The 20,396-nt window shown below is 41.5% G+C and overlaps 1 protein-coding gene across 5 annotated transcripts in view; it reads left to right on the top strand.

Moving 5' to 3' along the window:
- EPHX1 (epoxide hydrolase 1) overlaps nt 1-20,396 on the top strand; it is a 49,126-nt gene that overhangs the window by 9,378 nt on the left and 19,352 nt on the right. Inside the window, exon 3 of one of the 5 annotated variants that reach the window (XM_073338720.1) lies at nt 19,008-19,144. The exons of the other annotated variants lie outside the window; for them this stretch is intronic. The gene's annotated coding sequence lies outside the window, so the exon portion shown is untranslated. The remainder of the gene's footprint in view (nt 1-19,007; nt 19,145-20,396) is intronic. 5 annotated transcript variants of the gene reach the window in all.

Raw genomic sequence — 20,396 nt, 5'->3', positions numbered from 1 at the left:
TCAGCTTGGACATTAGGTACCTCCATCTACCCGTCAGTCTTCTACATGTATGTTGCACTATCATTCTGCAGCCACTTGGGATTTAGTTAAACAGGTCCTTTATCCAATCCAAGTATCCAGTAAGAGGCTTTGTAATCCAGGGAGACAGAGGGTAATCATAGGAGGAATGCCAGCACCATCAGGGTCCAGAGTGGTTCACAGAAACAAAAGTTCATTGCAGAAAACAAGCCAGAGTTTCTAAAGATCCCAGCATCATGGACCTTTGCAGACCACCCCACATTCATATTGGTGAACCTCCCATAATGTTCAGCCAGCCCTGCAGCACCATGAAGAAATATGCCTTTCTGTTGATGAACCCTGAGGCTTGATGCTGGGGGCAAAGGAGAGGCACAGGGATACCATCAATGGCTCCAATATAATTCAGGGGCTCAAATAGTAAATCCATGAATAACATCCTGTGTATTGCCTAGCTTTATGACCAGAGGGAACAGCACCTTCTTGATAACCGCACACACCTCCATTACAACAACCCTGAGAGGTGATCTAACAATACCAAAATGGGCCGCTACTGACTGGTAGCAATCGTGTTGATGAGCTTCCAGATAGGTGTGTTCTGCAGATTTCTAGGAAGGTGGCCTTTGACATCCTGAAGTTCTGCTTCCAATGCTGGACATCCCAGGTCTGCATTCCAATCGTGTTCCATCAGTCAGTGCTAGGACTGGAAATAAGGTGCAAAATTTTAACTGTGAGAGTAATTAACCATTGGAACAAATTACCAAGGGTCATGGTAGATTCTCCATCACTAACAATTTTTAAATCAAGATTGGATGTTTTTCTAAAAGCTGTAGGAATTGTTTTGGGGAAGTTCTATGGCCTGTGCTATACAGGAGGTCAGACTACATGGTCACATTGGTCCCTTCTGGCCTTGGAAACTATTAATCTAGTTGGCTGAGCTCAAAAGTGGTGGCTAACTCGCTGAAGCCACTGCAGGAAAAGATTAAGCACTAGTATCTTCTCGATTCCATCTTCCTCAGGGGCCTGTATCTACTTGTCTTTGAAATCATTGCACAATATGAAGCATATTTGCAGTATCTTGTTTGAATTAATCACTGTGATGATCACAATGCTCAGCAATGTTTCCTCCGTGCTACCTGACAGTGCTTTAAAAATAGCGCTGGCTCGTTACAAGATGAATGATGGAATGAAATGAGAGGAATCGTGGGAATTATTTATTTTGATCCCAAGTCCCAGAATTCAAGTGCGTTTTGGTAATTATCTCACAGTCATAGAACCATAGAAATGTAGGTCTGGAATGGACCTCAAGAGGTCATCTACTCCATCCCTGCATACTGAGACAAGACCAAGTACACCTAGATAATAGATCATATCTGATGGGTGTTTGTCTAACCTGTTCTTAAAAATCTCCAAGGATGGGGATTCTACAACCTCCCTTTGGAATTTATTCCAGTATTTAACTGTGTGCCGCAAAAACAGTCCCGGAATGCGTAGAGTTTAGTGGGGAAGCAGTGTACCAGGGGCTGTCTGCCCAGAATGCTGACTGCTTGTTTTGAAACAGTGCAACACTGTGTGCATGCAGCGATCCCAAAGGGTGCTTAGTTGGGGATTACAATGTGGTGTTGACCGACTGCTTGTGCAGCCATTGTTCTGGATCACTTAATGCAGATATGCAAAACCTGCAACAGCTTTCAAGTGCAGACAAGCTTAGTACAGAACTCTGACGCTTTAAAAGGTAAATGTAATGGAGACTTGGATCCAGTTGGAACAGATTCACCCTTGCTAAATGTACGATCCAGTCTTGATGTAGCTGGTGAACAGATATCTGTTGTTTTAAAAACAGCATGGGAGGCCCACAATACTGCCTTTTTATAATGTTTGTATATATTTCATGTTTTTGGGAATATTATATTAGGAAGAAGAGATGAAATAATCAGAACTATAGTGAGACAGAAATGATACTGAAACGTTTTTCTTTATAGACCATATGGATTCATATTTCAAGTTATAAAGGTAAGTATTTTGCTACATTGGTCAGGATTAGTGCAGTATATTCCAATTTAGATTTTTTTAATTTTTAATTTAGAAATTAGTTGGCTAGCAGGAATCATGCACCCAACGCTTGTTGTGGGGATACTACCCTGGTACAGAATCATAGAAATGTAGGGCTGAAAGGGGCCTCAAGAAGTCATCAAGCCAGCTTCTCTGTGCTGAAGCAGGACCATGTAAACCTAGACCAGCATGTCCTCCTTTGGAAGCCTATTCCAGTGCTTAACTACTCTTATAATTAGGAAGTTTTTCCTAATATCTAACCTAAATCTCCCTTGCTGCAGATGAAGCTCATTACTTTTTTGTCCGATCTTCAGTGGACATGTTGAGCAACTGATCGCCAATCCTCTTTATAACAGCCCTTAACATACTGGAAGACTGTTATCAGGTCCCCCCCTCACTCTTCTTTTCTCAAGACTAAACAGGCCTAATTTTTTTAACCTGTCCTCATAGGTCAGGTTTTCTAAACCTTTTATCATTTTTGTTGCTCTCCTGTGGACTCTCCAATTTTTCCACATCCTTCCTGAATTGTGGTGCCCAAAACTGGACATAGTGCTCCAACTGGGGCCTCACTAGTGCTGAGTAGAGCGGGACAGTTACCTCCTGCGTCTTACATACAACACTCCTGTTAATACACCTCAGAATCATATGAGCCTTTTTTGCAACTGTATCACATTGACAACGCATATTCTGTTTGTGGTCCACTATAATCCCCAGATCCTTTTAAGCAAAAAGACCACATAGGTAGTTTTTCCCCATTTTGTAACTCTGTTTGATTTTTCCTTCCTAAGTGAAGTACTTTGCACTTGTCTTATATGAATTTTATCTTGTTGAATTCAGACCAATTCGCCAATTTGTCAAGGTCATTTTGAATTTTAAACCTGTTCTCCAAAGTGCTTGCAACCTCTCCCTGGGTGTCGTCTGCAGATTTTATAAACATACTCTCTACTCCATTATCCAAGTCACTAATGTAACTATTGAATAGTACCAGATCCAGGACTGACCCCTACGGGATCCCACTAGATACGCCCTCCCAATTTCAGAGCAAACCATTGAGGCATAACATTTTCTCTGCTTCAGACCAGTGTAATGGAACACTTTTTTTTTTTCCCCCAGAGTCCTGAGGGGCCAAGATAATGCTGCAATTTCAACTTACATAAAAATCGTTATCACAGTACATGATCTGATACAAAGGTCTTGGAAGGTAATAGTAGAAAGCAAATGGTATAAGGGAACAAAAAAAAAGCTTATTTTTACACAGTCTGAAAGCTTTGTAAGGGCATTTTTGTTTAACCTATGAAATTGCATTTGGTTTGTAATTAAAACCATTTGCTTTAGTACTACATTTAGGTAGCAATTCTGCTATATTTACATTTTGTACAGTGAATGTATGAGTAAACCAGACCTTTCTATTTTAATCTCATTGATTGTTTTACAGTCATCTTCGTGTGAGATAATTTGGAGATCTTAAATATATCATAAATGCCTTGCCTGGTTTATTACTATACTAGAATACCTTTGTCTGACAGTTAAATTGCGTCTTTAGATATAAATACTTGGGGATTGAACCTGGTCTCGCAAGGCTGTGCTATCAGAATCATGCCCTTATTTTCTCCTTACTTGGCTACAGTAACAATACTCTTCATTTTCAAAGCATTCTCTGAACATTGACTAACCCTCACAAAACCTGTCAAAGAAGACCAGTGTTGTATATTATTTACCGATGGGGAAACTGAGGAAGAGAGGCTAAATGAGGAGATTTTCAAAGGCACAAAGAGCAATTAGGCACCTAACATATCAAATATCAATGGAAGTTAGATGCCTAACTGCCATTTGTGCCTTTGACAATCAGTCTGTGAGTAAATAGCCCCTAGGACACAGATGAAATCTAAGTCTGAGCAGGTATTACTAAAGTTTTCTAAAGTTTCTGGCTGTAGCGTTGGGCTCATACATCTTGACTAGATGTTTTACCCAAGTAAATTTCATCAGTGTAAATTTGTGTACCTCAACTTGTTTAAACCGTGGGTTTTTTAAATCAATTTGTTCTGAATTCATTAGTTTCTTCTAGCTTGGGGAGGATATGGTGCTGCAGTCAAAATCCCCTACAGATATCATATAGTCAGGGAAGTGTAGGTAGAAAAGTTAAGTCCTCCTAAATAGCCAAAATCCAACATAACCTTTACCTATATTAGATGCAAAAAATGTTTTTTGCCATAATTAGATTTTAGAATGCATGCATATGATATCATCCAAGAATTTCCTCTAATTATAATCCTTTCTTAAAAGTATATGCTGTAGTATAATCTTTTCATTGTTATTATACATGTATAAAGAAATTACTTTTCGCAAAGCCCATAGACATGTAATTATCCTTTTAAGTAGCTTTGTAGCCACAAAAACTTAGTGTGAGAAGGACTGTGAAGCAAGTTATAACTCCACAGTAAAACACACACAGTCATTACACCATAGTTAATTGCAGTTGGTAAGTATACATACTTTAAGAAAGGTTGGTCTAATTAACTTCTAAAAACCAGAGTTCTCAGGAAATTTTGCCTCAGGGTAATGGTATTGTTCAGTAAGGTGCAGTTTTTGGCTCAAAAGGTAATACAATGAAATGTGGGGTAGAGGAAACTTAATGTTTCGTTGTAGGCAAAATTAATGGATTATCTCATACACATACTTCATTAGGGATTTCTTATGTTACAGATGGACATTAGAATTCCATTGTCAGGCAGACAGAAAGTAAAACCTTATCCTTACAGTTGAGGCTAAGTAGCTTGTGTCCCAGAGAGCTTGTGAGAAAGCTTTTCTCTAACAACACACAGAGAAATCCAGAACAAGGACAATCTCCTTTAACTTGCATACTCAGAGCACAGCAAATAGAGTTCCAATTACTGTCAGTGCCCCCAGAGAAAAGTCACTTGGAAAATAGAGTCCCATGCCACTTTCTGAAGAGCTTTTGTCTGCTCATGATTAATACTGAAGATACTTCCCTTTCGGAATACTTGTACTGAATAATTCCTGAATTCTTTTTCTCTGAATAAATTAATTAAAAGCACCATGATGTATGTGAATGGGATGTTTGCATAAATAATAGTGTGATTTATTTGTTCTATCTCTTATAACTACAAGTAATTTTTCCTTAATTTTGTTCTAGTCTGCAGCAGACTTGATTTTTTTTTTTCATTTGAACTTGGTGTGAAGAAACTTAAATGAGACTTCTCATTTTTCTTTATGCAGCAAGGCTGCCATTGCATCTGTGTTCTGAACGCATCCCACGAAACTGATGTGAGACAGAGCTTGCTCTCAAACAGTTCATTACTATAAGGACGTGCCAAAATAAACTCTAATTGAGAACACTGTTTCCTCTCTACTTCTTCTCATCTCTTAGTGGTAATTACTCTGATGTTGTTGTGGATACTGATATGACATTTATAAATGCAGCTTTTAAATCTAGCATAACGTAAGCGCTTCAGTTGTTGCTAACCAAAAAGATGAAATAGCAAGGAGATATGTGCCTGTTACATATTTACTTTGGCACATCCTTCTGGTGCTGCAGTGTCTAACAGAAAGTGACGATTACCATCTGTTCCCTCCTGTGTTATCATCAAAGATTCCCTTCTTCACTGAGAATCAGCTCTTCATAGGGAGATTCTATCCCTTTCTTCATGGCACAATTCTTTTTTTTTTTTTCAACAAACATTCCTGCTTTTTACTCCCAGCTTTACACTGTTATTCTCTCTGTCCCTTTCTGCTTGGAACTATCCCATTACTTTAAATCCCCCAGGCACATCCTCATCTTCACCCTCCTGCAAATGTTTCCTTAAAGTAAACCAATGTCTTCCAGTAATCCTTTCCTTATTCTCGCCAATAATTTCTCCACACCTTTCCTTTGCTGAACTGTTGTCGTATGTCTTGTCTTCTCCCTGCTAATCTTAGATTATAACTCCACATGGCATGAAAAGTTATTAATTCTGCAAAACACCCTGTACATTGCTACATATTCTGCTATATAAATGATTACTAATGGATGAGCAGGTTTTACTGACTTAGTTTGCTAATGGCGGTGGGCTAAGAAGAGGTTTATAGATTCAGTGAATGAGAAATACGTTCTCACTCTCTGATCTGCTTGGAATCATCATAAAGAATTAGCAAATGAATATCACACTGTATACAGAGGACGCATACATGCACGCAATCACAACTAATACCAATTTGCATAGAATCTATTGGGAAGCTTTGGAATTGATACTACCAACACAGGGGAGAAAGAATAAGATCCTGGAAGAATATGACCCCTATTAGACACAGGACTCTGGGTTTGGGAGACCTGGATTCTATTTTCAGCTTTTCCCTCAGATTTTCTGTTAATGTTTTGGGATCACTTATTGACTTGAGTCTGAATTTTACTTTAATATCATGCAATAGTGTTGGGCTCTATGCCTCAGTTTTCCTACTTGTAGCAGGCAGATATTAATGTACCTCAGAGTGATGTTGAGGCAAACTTCGTTAGTCTTTGTAAAGTGCTTTGAGATTCTGATGGAAGGAGCTATGGCAGTGTGGATTATTAATATTTCTTTTCATATATTAAAACCTAACAGTTAAAGTAAGGATCAAGATGTGGTGGTCCTTTCTGGCCTTAAACTCTGACTTTAAAACAGTTCTTTGGGGAGTTTATTTTTGGTTTATGGGGTTTTCTAGGTGAATCTTGGTTGGGTTTTGTTGCTGATTTTTACATGCATATTGCATTCTTTTTTGTTTACTTGTAACTTTTGTTTTTAGTTATTACTGTTTAGGTGTCCAAAAGTGTCAGCCCTCGGCACTCACAGGCTACATCTTAGCAAAATTATTTCACATTGATTTTTGTGTACTGAATTGTATTGACTGAACTGTACTATTTTGTAAGGATCAGGGAATGTGTACGTTTAGCAATTAAAGGACCCAATCCTGCAAGCCTTCTGCATGGAACTCCCTGGAGCATCAGGGGAGGTCACATATGGGGAATTTGCAGTACTGAACCCAACCTGACATAATTGTGTAAAGTTATATTCCTGAGTTGAGACCATATAATAAATCTTGTTTACTTATATGGCTGGAATGTTGAAATTGGAGTTAAAGGTAGCTGTTTCAGAGTAACAGCCGTGTTAGTCTGTATTCCCAAAAAGAAAAGGAGTACTTGTGGCACCTTAGAGACTAACCAATTTATTTGAGCATAAGCTTTCGTGAGCTACAGCTGTAGCTCACAAAAGCTTATGCTCAAATAAATTGGTTAGTCTCTAAGGTGCCACAAGTACTCCTTTTCTTTTTGCAAAGGTAGCTGTGTTAATTAAAAGCACCCATAACTGGATTACACTGAAGAGTATACGACAGCAATTTGTTATAAAGTTGTATAAAAGTAGCATGTGAAAGACAAGAAATTAATAATTGAATACTGGATGATCTACTGGAAAATGTTATACAATAGTGAATTTTCCTGGGAAATAGAATAGGGGTAAAACTGTTGGAGATGACTCGTGAAACCCCTATTCCTGATTAAAAACCCTGGTGTGTGTATGTGCATACACTCCTGTGTATATGTGGAGCCAGATTCTGTCCTTCATGGAGTCTGTGGGGATTACGAAAGTAATGTAACTGAGAGGAAACTTTTGTCTGTATTATTTGCTAAATAAAGGGGGTGTCAATAGTATTTTGTGCCAGACTATTTTACTAGAGTAATTCCATAGAGGCGCTTTTCTATGTGGGTGTGAGAAACTGTATGCGTTTGCTCTTTTTGAGGTTACAGTCAGAAGTTTATTAGTGGGATAATGGAAATTAAAATCCTACTCGATCCAGCCCGTGTTGTTGGGTATAAAACCGATTACTGTAGAGTCATGACAAATTCCAAATAAATTTTCCACCCTGGTGGATTGTGCCAAAAACTGTTTGACTGAACTCTGGCACTGCAGAAATACTCCAGTAGCTGCTGTGTGTATGTTGTCCCAAATAGAAATGTTTGAAAATAGAGAAATGTATACATATTTCAAAGACAAGGCTTGATCTTGATCCCTGGATCACTGTTATACATGTGCAGAGATGATAGGTCAGATTTTGCCCTCTGACTCCATGTAGCCCCACAGACTTTTATTGGATTCAGTGGGGTTGCAGAGGTATAATCAAGGGCACAACCACAAGTACAGCGTTTTAAGCACAAATGCACAATGCCAACTAATGTTTGGATACAAATGTTTGAATTTGTAACTCTGCATTTGGAACACATCAATAATAACTTTTAAAATCACATGTGCTGTTGTTTTTTGGTTTTGGTTTTTACTTAAGACTGAAAAATGCACCTGTAATTTTGTTGCTTTTATAATTAGAAGGTTGTCAGATAATAGTAATGTATTAAACTCAAACCTGCTCACTGATTTGTGGTTTGTTTTTTTCCCCCCACTTTTTCTCCTGGGTGGTCCTCTGAATTCCTGAGACCCAGGTATTGGAAAACCATTCCCAGAGAGTAGTTATCAGTGGTTCAGAGTCATGCTGGAAGAGCATAACAAGTGGGGTCCCATAGGGATCAGTCCTGGGTCCGGTTCTATTCAGTATCTTCATCAGTGATTTAGATAATGGCCTACAGAGTACACTTATAAAGTATCAGGGGGTAGCCATGTTAGTCTGTAGCCACAAAAACAACGAGGAGTCTGGTGGCACCTTAAAGACTAACAGATTTATTTGGGCATAAGCTTTCGTGAGTAAAAAACCCACTTCTTCAGATGAATGGAGACTTATAAAGTTTATAAGCTTATAAAGTTTATAGACGATCCCAAGCTGGGATGGGTTGCAAGTGCTTTGGAGGATAGGTTCAAAATTCAAAATGATCTGGACAAACTGGAGAAATGGTCTGAAGTAAATAGGATGAAATTCAATAAGGACAACTGTAAAGTACTCCATTTAGGAAGGGACAATCAGTTGCACACATACAAAATGGGAAATGACTGCCTAGGAAGGAGTACTGCGGAAAGGGATCTGCGGGTCATAGTGGACCACAAGGTAACTATAGGTCAACAGTGTAACTCTGTTGCAAAAAAAGCAAACATCTTTCTGGGATGTATTAGCAGGAGTGTTGTAAGCAAGACACGAGAAGGATTTCTTCTGCTCTACTCCGCGCTGATTAGGCCTCAACTGGAGTATTGTGTCCAGTTCTGGGCACCACATTTCAGAAAGGATGTGGACAAATTGGAGAGAGTCCAGCGAAGAGCAACAAAAATGATTAAAGGTCTAAAAAACATGACCTGTGAGGAAGATTGAAAAAATTGGGTTTGTTTAGTTTGGAAAAGAGAAGACTGATAGAGGACATGATAATAGTTTTCAAGTATGTAAAAGGTTGTTACAAGGAGGAGAAAGGAAAAATTGTTTTTCTTAACCTCTGAGGATAGGACAAGAAGCAATGGGCTTAAATTGCAGCAAGGGAGGTTTAGGTTGGACATTAGGAAAAACTTCCTAACTGTCAGGGTGGTTAAGCACTGGAATAAATTGCCTAGAGAGGTTGTGGAATCTCCGTCATTGGGGATTGTTAAGAACAGGTGTCAAGGCTGATTCCCCACTTTGGCACTTTGAGTGCAGAAGGTGGGGGCCTGCAAGGATTCTAAAAAATTAATACTTGCCACTCCAGGCTTGTATTAAACTCCCAAAGTTACAGCTTTTCTCTGACCTTGGATTGGTAGATGCTGCCACCACCCAAGTGCAGAACCCCTTTGAGAGACCAGGAAGGCTCACTTGGGAATTCCTGTGGGGTACCCTCAAGTCCTTTCACCCCCGCTCCCTTCTGGAGAATAGCTGAGAAAAGAGGAAAAAAATAAATCAGCTGTTGCCACCAGCTAATTAAACAACATGTGCACAAACCTCTTAAGACACAAAAATCCAATTATGTTCTTAAAAATGGTAAATTTTATTAATTAATAAAAATATACATCAGGGAACTTAGGCAAAAAAGCACTACAAGGATTAAGCATCAAGAATAGCTTTCTTTAAAGGTTACAAGTAAAACAAAAAGCACCTGGGATTAGCACAGAGGAATCCACAAGCCACAACGAAATAAAAGGAATAAACCTAATCGCATCTTCCTAGACATTTCCTGATCTACTTACATATCTGGGATTTTTAAATGAGTAGTTTTTAGGTATGATACTGATGATTTTTTCATACCTAGCCCAAGCTCTTACAGCATAGGTCTGTCCTGTCCGCTTCTCCCTGAAAAACAACCACAGACAGACAAAATGGGAGTCTTGTTTCAATTTTAAAAAGTTCTAGCCTTCCCACTGGCTCTCTTGGCCAGGTGCCCACTCACTTCCTTTTACCTATGCATAGCAGTGAGACTTTTTAACCCTTTAAAGGTAGAGCAATTAGAGAACAGCTACTAAGAGGGATTTTATAGCTGCTGGCTGGCTGTGTGTCTATAAAAGGGAGCTACTCCCCCCCTCCCCTCCTTTCATTTATCACAACAGGTTAGACAAATACCTGTCAGGAATGCACTTATTGCACTTAGTCCTGCAATAAGTGTAGGGGACTGGTCTAGATGACCTCTCGAAGTCCCTTCCAGTTCTATGATTCCCCCACTTTTCTGCTGCTTGTTCCTTCAAGGATCTACATTGTGACAAAACTAGTTCCAGTCAAATAGGGGCCCCTTCTGGAGCAAAAAAATAGCACTTCTGAATCAGGCAGCAGATTACAATTTAGCATCAGAAGAGCACACTGGAAAATAAGATACCTGCCCTGCTCCTGACTTGTTATAGCTGCAGAACATTGTCAAGCACTCCCAGCGATTTAGTTGAGCAAGTTCAAGCTGATGTATCCCTTTACGTTTTTAAACCCTGTAATAAGATTTTTGTCCCATTAGATATATTGGCAAAGAGCGATCTGTCTGGAGAGGTACTACTGTAAGGGCTTGTTGTAAATACAGGGACTGAATAAAAGTGTGTTATTAATAAAACATAAGGAGTGTTTATATAACAGCATGAAAATACATTGAAACTTAAATAACTTCCAAATTGAATTATTTTTCCAGCACAGCAGTTACAGACCAATCAATGCAACTTGCATTTAACAGAGTCATGATGCTATGTGTGCTTGCAGTAACCTCACAGTCTGCTGGTAAATAAAAACTAGTGACAACAAAACATATTAAATCAGTGTCGTCATCAATCTCAGATATCTGATTGAAAGTAGCGAGCTCTGTCTTAAGGCTAATGCTCCATCCATATAGTAGTTTACATTCTTGGGCGAATGTGATGAACAGCACCTCTCAGAACCATATGTGTTGCATATTATATGTGCTGCAATATCTGGGCGAAGTAGGGTGAAGTAATCCTTTATATTTTTAGATTGGCATTCTGTTGGGGGGGGGGGAGAGCTTTAGCTCTGAGACTCACTAACATGAATTTTAAAGTCCTGCTGGTCACTTACCCATCCTGTTGTAAATTTTCTGCAAAGGCAGGCTGTTTGTCTTTCTTTTCCCCTTAATGTTATTTTATCTGATTTTTAAAAATAACTTGTTGGCTTTTTGTTGTTGCTAAGAATCGCAGTGTTACCTTTAGGAACCTCCATTTCAGTCCAGGCTTGACCAAGTCTATGGCAGTTTGAGGTGCAGCAGGGTACATTTCACTATGCTCTCGGAACTCTGCACCTTGGTGGGACAGGGTCCCAGCAGTAAGCATTGGAAGTACAATGCATCATTCTGTCTTTTTTTCTCCAACTTAATCTAACTCTAAGAATTATTTTAACAATCTGAGATTCATCAGATAAAGAAAAATGACTTATTTCAAGGGTGCATATGGAGAAGACCATTTTGTTTTGTAATGTACCCAGGAAAGTTCAGCTCAGATGCAACATCTGGCTGTCAGCTTAGTTTCTAGCCCGCTTGATTGAAGCACAAAGAATTGAAATGATTTCTCCTTGGCTAACACAGTGAGACAATGGTTCAGTTAATATTATAAACCAAGACTTCCTTTGCTTCCTGATCTCTGCAAGGGCCACTAGAAACCATTTGGTTGTCTTAATCATGAATGCTTAATATTAATGCTTCCCACCATGCCCACTGAATGAAGAAAGAATTGGATAAGGATGGGTAGAGCAGAATGTGTCTAATTCATTGTTCGGATATGACTTGTAGGAACACTACCAAAACAAAAGCACCAAAAAAAAAAAAAAGTTGTGGAACTAATATGATGTTTGTAACCATCACATTATTCACTCTACTTGTGTGGTTGATCCCTTTCCTCTGTCCTTTGTCTGTTTAAATGTTCATTTCTTTAGGGAAAGGACTGTCACTTATTCTATGTATGTACAGTAAGCTAGGACAGTAGAGCCCTGTTCTTGACTGACCCTTGTGAAAATGGATCCTAACAGTGTAGTGCTTTAACTTTCCTTGATCTATATGCATGCTGAATTTGTTTTATTGAAAGTTTTACAAAGCCTAGTGGTGTTAAAAGAAACCCCTGGTATGAATATTAAAAAATAGAGGGTTTTTTTAATTGTGACTTAAACATTCCTGTGCAGCGTCTACAGATATTTCAGTATTGGATTAGTGCACTAGATTCAAAATGTGAAACTGACCATAAACAAAAATGAATGTGAACAAGAGTTAATTCAATGAAGTTAAAGGTAACAAACTTAAAACCGTTAAAAGGAAATACTCCCCCCTCCCCCCCACAAAGCACAGTAAAACTTTGGAACTAATTGCCACTAGGCATCATTGAAGCCAACAGCTTAACAGGGTTTAAAAAAGGATGAGACACTTGTATGGATAATGAGAACATCCACAGTTACATTTATATTTATTGTAAGAGACAAACTCTTCCAGGCTTAAGGCACTAACTGATGGGAGTTAGGAGGAAAGTCCCCCTGTGGGTAAGGGGGTGCTTATGGTGCTTGCTGCTGTTGGAGACAGGATATCAGAGTAGACGTAATCTGATGTCATATGGCAATTCCTATGTTCCCATGACACTGTTCAGTCTATTTTTACTGTACAAATGGAGTGAAATGGAAACCAAAGTGAGAATATGGTGAAAACTAACTAGATTTTAATATTCACTTTTAATCATTTAAAGTGTTGTAAGGAAATGGGTTTTTTTAAATGGGATTTTTAAGCAGACAATATCCATTTTCAAATGGATGAGTTTTTATAAAAATTTAAAAAAACAAAAAAAAAGTACTGTCTTTGTTACTTTATTTAGCTATTAAGAATATGTCTTAAAATGTGTTTTTGAAAGGAGCAAAACAAAAACATAATTTTTTGCTAGACTGCTCAGAAGATGGTACCATCTAGGATATTTATTTAAACAATATCCATGAAGGGTCATTCATTCTGGGGAATAGTTAATTTCCAGACTGTAAATACATTACTGGAGGATGAATGGAAAAATCTCTTTCTAAGATCTGGCATTGAGCCACTACAAAAAATAAATAATGTTAGCTCGCTTTGAAGTTGTAATGTCAAAGGCAACATGCCAACAATGCCACGTGAAGAGATCTTCAAGATTAAAAACACTAACAGTTTATTGTTTACATCTCTGAAAAATACAAGAACATTAATGTAGCATCAGAAAAGTTAAAGAAGAAATAAGTGCAATGAATCCTTCCCTTACCAAGAGAGAGCTAAAACAAGTGTAAAGGGGTTTTAACTTTTATCTCTGGGGAAAGCACTGTCTAGCTGTTAGAGGAAAAGATTCTGGCCCAGATTCTCAGCCTTGCCGAAGATGGTTTGCACTGCTCCAGTAGCACAAAGCAGTTTTAAAGAACTGGCCTGAGTAGCAAACTGGGGAATCTGCAAGGGCTGTAAAGCTGGTTTAGTTGGCTCTATACCATCTCCTTCTGGCTCCTACCACCCAGCACAGGGAGCATGAGGTGGCAGGGGGCATATGCTGTGCTCTAGCAATCTGTCACTAACATAATGGTTTTATTGGAGGCCATTACAAGCCAGTGCAGGTTAGAACAGCTCTGTGTCACTTTGCCCGATCTCAATCAAGCAAAGTTCAGGATTGGGGCCTCTTTGTTCTTATATACCACAGTGATTGGGAGTTTTATACGTACTTCCAAGAGGACTGAGAGGTGGACACTGAATATAGAGAGCAACTTAAGGTCTGTGTCTTGAAATGCAAACCCCTCCTTTTGGTTGGTCTTTGCTACCTAAGCCCTGGTCTACACTAGGACTTTAGGTCGAATTTAGCAGCGTTAAATCGATTTAAACCTGCACCCGTCCACACAGTGAAGCCCTTTAATTCGACTTAAAGGGCTCTTAAAATCGATTTCCTTACTCCACCCCTCACAAGTGGATTAGCGCTTAAATCAACGTTCCCAGCTCGAATTTGGGGTACTGTGGACACAATTCGATGTTATTGGCCTCCGGGAGCTATCCCAGAGTGCTCCATTCTGACCGCTCTGGACAGCACTCTCAACTCAGATGCACTGGCCAGGTAGACAGGAAAAGAACCGCGAACTTTTGAATCTCATTTCCTGTTTGGCCAGCGTGGCAAGCTGCAGGTGACCATGCAGAGCTCATCAGCACAGGTGACCATGATGGAGTCCCAGAATCGCAAAAGAGCTCCAGCATGGACCGAACGGGAGGTACGGGATCTGATCGCTGTTTGGGGAGAGGAATCCGTGCTATCAGAACTCCGTTCCAGTTTTCGAAATGCCAAAACCTTTGTGAAAATCTCCCAGGGCATGAAGGACAGAGGCCATAACAGGGACCCGAAGCAGTGCCGCGTGAAACTGAAGGAGCTGAGGCAAGCCTACCAGAAAACCAGAGAGGCGAACAGCCGCTCCGGGTCAGAGCCCCAAACATGCCGCTTCTATGATGAGCTGCATGCCATTTTAGGGGGTTCAGCCACCACTACCCCAGCCGTGTTGTTTGACTCCTTCAATGGAGATGGAGGCAATACGGAAGCAGGTTTTGGGGACGAAGAAGATGAGGAGGAGGAGGAGGTTGTAGATGGCTCACAGCAAGCAAGCGGAGAAACCGGTTTTCCCGACAGCCAGGAACTGTTTCTCACCCTAGACCTGGAGCCAGTACCCCCCGAACCCACCCAAGGCTGCCTCCTGGACCCAGCAGGCGGAGAAGGGACCTCTGGTGAGTGTACCTTTTAAAATGCTATACATGGTTTAAAAGCAAGCATGTGAAAGGATTACTTTGCCCTGGCATTTGCGGTTCTCCTAGATGTAGTCCTAAAGCCTTTGCAAAAGGTTTCTGGGGAGGGCAGCCTTATTTCGTCCTTCATGGTAGGACACTTTTATCACTCCAGGCCAGTAACACATACTCGGGAATCACTGTAGAACAAAGCATTGCAGTGTATGTTTGCTGGCATTCAACCAAAATCCGTTCTTTCTCTCTCTGTGTTATCCTCCGGAGAGTGAGATATAATTCATGGTCACCTGGTTGAAATAGGGTGCTTTTCTTCAGGGACACATTCCTGCTGGGCTGTTTGCCTGTGGCTGAACAGAAATGTTCCCCGCTGTTAGCCACGGGGAGGGGGGAGGGTTGAGGGGGTAGTCACGCGGTGGGAGGAGGCAAAATGCGACCTTGTAACGAAAGCACATGTGCTATGTATGTAATGTTAACAGTAAGGTTTACCCTGAAAGAGTGTAGCCACTGTTTTATAAAATGTGTGTTTTTAAATACCGCTGTCCCTTTTTTTTTCTCCACCAGCTGGATGTGTTTCAATGATCACAGGATCTTCTCCTTCCCAGAGGCTAGTGAAGCTTAGAAAGAAAAAAAAACGCACTCGAGATGAAATGTTCTCTGAGCTAATGCTGTCCTCCCACACTGACAGAGCACAGACGAATGCGTGGAGGCAAATAATGTCAGAGTGCAGGAAAGCACAAAATGACCGGGAGGAGAGGTGGAGAGCTGAAGAGAGTAAGTGGCGGGCAGAAGACAGGGCTGAAGCTCAAATGTCGCGGCAGCGTGATGAGAGAAGGCAGGATTCAATGCTGAGGCTGCTGCAGGACCAAACCAGAATGCTCCAGTGTATGGTTGAGCTGCAGCAAAGGCAGCTGGAGCACAGACTGCCACTGCTGCCCCTCTGTAACCAACCGCCCTCCTCCCCAAGTTCCATAGCCTCCACACCCAGACGCCCAAGAACGCGGTGGGGGGGCCTCCGGCCAACCAGCGACTCCACAACAGAGGATTGCCCAAAAAAAAGAAGGCTGTCATTCAATAAATTTTAAAGTTGTAAACTTTTAAAGTGCTGTGCTTAATGTGCTGTGTGGCATTTTCCTTCCCTCCTCCACCACCCCTCCTGGGATACCTTGGTAGTCATCCCCCTATTTGTGTGATGAATGAATAACGAATGCATGACTGTGAAGCAGCAATGACTTTATTGCCTCTGCAAGCGGTGATTAAAGGGAGGAGGGGAGGGTGGTTAGCTTACAGGGAAGTAGAGTGAACCAAGGGGCGGGGGGTTTCATCAGGGAGAAACAAACAGAACTTTCACACTGTAGCCTGGCCAGTCATGAAACTGGTTTTCAAAGCTTCTCTGATGCGTGCCGCGCCCTCCTGAGCTCTTCTAACCGCCCTGGTGTCTGGCTGCGCGTAACCAGCAGCCAGGCGATTTGCCTCAATCTCCCACCCCGCCATAAACGTCTCCCCCTTACTCTCACAGATATTGTGGAGCACACAGCAAGCAATAATAACAGTGGGAATATTGGTTTCGCTGAGGTCTAAGCGAGTCAGTAAACTGCGCCAGCGCGCCTTTAAACGTCCAAATGCACATTCCAGCACCATTCTGCACTTGCTCAGCCTGTAGTTGAACAGCTCCTGACCACTGTCCAGGCTGCCTGTGTACGGCTTCATGAGCCATGGCATTAAGGGGTAGGCTGGGTCCCCAAGGATACATATAGGCATTTCAACATCCCCAACAGTTATTTTCTGGTCTGGGAAGAAAGTCCCTTCCTGCAGCTTTTGAAACAGACCAGAGTTCCTGAAGATGCGAGCGTCATGCACCTTTCCCGGCCATCCCACGTTGATGTTGGTGAAACGTCCCTTGTGATCCACCAGAGCTTGCAGCACTATCGAAAAGTACCCCTTGCGGTTTATGTACTCGCCGGCTTGGTGCTCTGGTGCCAAGATAGGGATATGGGTTCCGTCTATAGCCCCACCACAGTTAGGGAATCCCATTGCAGCAAAGCCATCCACTATGACCTGTACATTTCCCAGGGTCAGTACCCTTGATATCAGCAGATCTTTGATTGCATGAGCTACTTGCATCACAGCAGCCCCCACAGTAGATTTGCCCACTCCAAATTGATTCCCAACTGACCGGTAGCTGTCTGGCGTTGCAAGCTTCCACAGGGCTATCGCCACTCGCTTCTCAACTGTGAGGGCTGCTCTCATCCTGGTATTCATGCGCTTCAGGGCAGGGGAAAGCAAGTCACAAAGTTCCATGAAAGTGCCCTTACGCATGAGAAAGTTTCGCAGCCACTGGGAATCGTCCCAGACCTGCAACACTATGCGGTCCCACCAGTCTGTGCTTGTTTCCCGAGCCCAGAATCGGCGTTCCACAGCATGAACCTGCCCCATTAGCACCATGATGCATGCATTGGCAGGGCCCATGCTTTCAGAGAAATCTGTGTCCATGTCCTGATCACTCACGGGACCGCGCTGACGTCGCCTCCTCGCCCGGTATCGCGTTGCCATGTTCTGGTGCTGCATATATTGCTGGATAATGCGTGTGGTGTTTAATGTGCTCCTAATTGCCAAAATGAGCTCAGCGGCCTCCATGCTTGCCTTGGTATGGCGTCCGCACAGAAAGAAGGCGCGGAACGATTGTCTGCCGTTGCTCTGACGGAGGGAGGGGCGACTGACGACACGGCTTACAGGGTTGGCTTCAGGGAGCTAAAATCAACAAAGGGTGTGCCTGTACATCAAGGAGTATTTCAGGCAGGACTGCACGGAGGGTTCCAATAAGAAATGGTGCACCAAAGTTATCGTTCTTATTGGAACAAGGAGGTTAGCCTGGCCTCTGATTGATACATGGCTAGATTAACCTCGCTGCGCCTTCTCTGTGACTGACTGCAGTGTGATCTAGACAGGGGAGGAGGAAAATGAGTCCAAAACAAATCTGGTCTATGTCTTGTTCTGACCCACTCCATCGATCCTTTACATCTTTGGCTGGCAGCAGACAAAAAAGGCGCGAAATGATTGTCTGCCCTTGCTTTCAGGGGGGGAGGGAGGGTGGGAACGGGGTCCTGACGACATGTACCCAGAACCACCTGCGACAATGTTTTTTGCCGCATCAGGCATTGGGATATCAACCCAGAATTCCAATGGGCAGCGGAGACTGCGGGAACTGGGATAGCTACCCACAGTGCAACGCTCCAGAAGTCGACGCTTGCCTCGGTACTGTGGAAGCGCTCCGCCGAGTTAATGCACTTAATGCACTTTAGAGCATTTTCTGTGGGGACACACACACTCGAATATATAAAACCGATTTCAAAAAAACCGACTTCTATAAATTCGACCTAATTTCATAGTGTAGACATACCCTAAGAGATTACTTCTCCCTTTATAACCAGTACCTCCCATGACAGCTACATTTAACTGACACCAATACCCTTTTGACCAATAGGGGAAGACCTGTGTAGTGAACAGAACTTTCACAGGTTTCAGAGTAACAGCCATGTTAGTCTGTATTCCCAAAAAGAAAAGGAGTACTTGTGGCACCTTAGAGACTAACCAATTTATTTGAGCATGAGCTTTCGTGAGCTACAGCTCACTTCAATGTGCTTTATGGAACTAACTACCAGATAAGACCAGAATAACCTCTTACCTCAGTGTGTTTGGAATGAAGTGCAAAACAAATGTCTTTGAATTGGCTTTTTGGTAGCAAGTTCTTCATGTACTCTTGCACAGACACAGAATACACCCACACAATTTTAAAAAGTCTGACTATTTAAGGTTTTTTGCCCTACAGGTGGAGATTGGAGAGGAAAAGAGAGTTTATTTTGTTTTAAACTTTCGTGAGGCATTTGGTTACTATTGTGATGGGGCCATATAGATTCCTAGACAGTCCAGAATAGAACCCATATCTGAGTTGTGGTGTGACCTGGGGTAAGTCACTTCATTTCTCTGTGTCTCAGTTTCACCATCTATTATATAGTGATGATATTTACAAGCCTCTGCCAAATTCTTTACTATTTTTAAATGGCCCTTCAGTTCTGACATGCAGCACCACTGCTATCCTAGAATAGAATATCAGAGTTGGAAGGGACCTCAGGAGGTCATCTAGTCTAACCCCCTGCTCAAAGCAGGACCAGTCCCCGATTTTTGCCCCAGATCCTTAAATGGTCCCTTCAAGGATTGAACTCACAACCCTAGGTTTAGCAGGCCAATGCTCAAACCACTGAGCTATCCCTCCCTCCTAAAATGAATGCTCTTGAAGAAAGGCTACTAAAATGTTTTATATTGGATGATTTTTATGGGGACTAACTTCCTGTCTGAAACGCTGAAACTGCCATGTAATCCAGGGTTTGTGTGCAAACCTGGGGAGAATCTGGGTTAGGACTCTGAATATTGTGGCTAAGAGAAATTAGCACTTCCTCAAAGGATACAGAGGTATTTATAGGTTTCAGAGTAACAGCTGTGTTAGTCTGTATTCGCAAAAAGAAAAGGAGTACTTGTGGCACCTTAGAGACTAACCAATTTATTTGAGCATAAGCTTTCATGAGCTACAGCTCACTTCATCAGATGAAGTGAACTGTAGATCACGAAAGTTTATGCTCAAATAAAGAGGTATTTATGGAATTTTGGCTGAAACTGGTCAGCTGATTCAATCCTTAACTTGCCTTTAATTTCCATTTTCTAGGCTCAGAGGGTTTCTGAGGAATTTAAGGTCAATTTGAAAAGTTGCAACATTTGCATGTGAACCTCATGCATCCTTAAAACTTGTGAATGTATGCACACAAGTATCTGATTTTTCTCCAAATGCTGTTTTTATGGGTGCTAATTATGCCAGCACAATCTATATGCCAGTCTTTGCAAAGTTGACCCCAGAGGTTTCAACAACATCTCCTGCCTTACAAGAATTTTAAAGGACATTGATCAGTTTTAGCCCTCAGGTAACTGGGTGAACTCCCTTAAGTTAGATGCTACAGTTCTTGTTTAGCTTCAGGGATGAATTTGGCCCAGCATTTTCAGTGAATATTTTATTTATCCCCTAGAGCAATTTCAAAGCATCAAATCACTGTATGCAACAACAGCAACAACTACAACAAAAACCCTTCCAGCGCTGGAGAGAGTATGGAATAGTATGTGTCATAAACAATGTCTGCCATACAGAACAGTTTTGAAATAATTAATATTT

Source organism: Lepidochelys kempii, chromosome 3 (assembly GCF_965140285.1).
Source record: "Lepidochelys kempii isolate rLepKem1 chromosome 3, rLepKem1.hap1, whole genome shotgun sequence".
NCBI lineage: Eukaryota > Metazoa > Chordata > Testudines > Cheloniidae > Lepidochelys > Lepidochelys kempii.
Note: the sequence above shows the minus strand (reverse complement) of the source record. Positions and strands in the feature narration are given on the sequence as shown.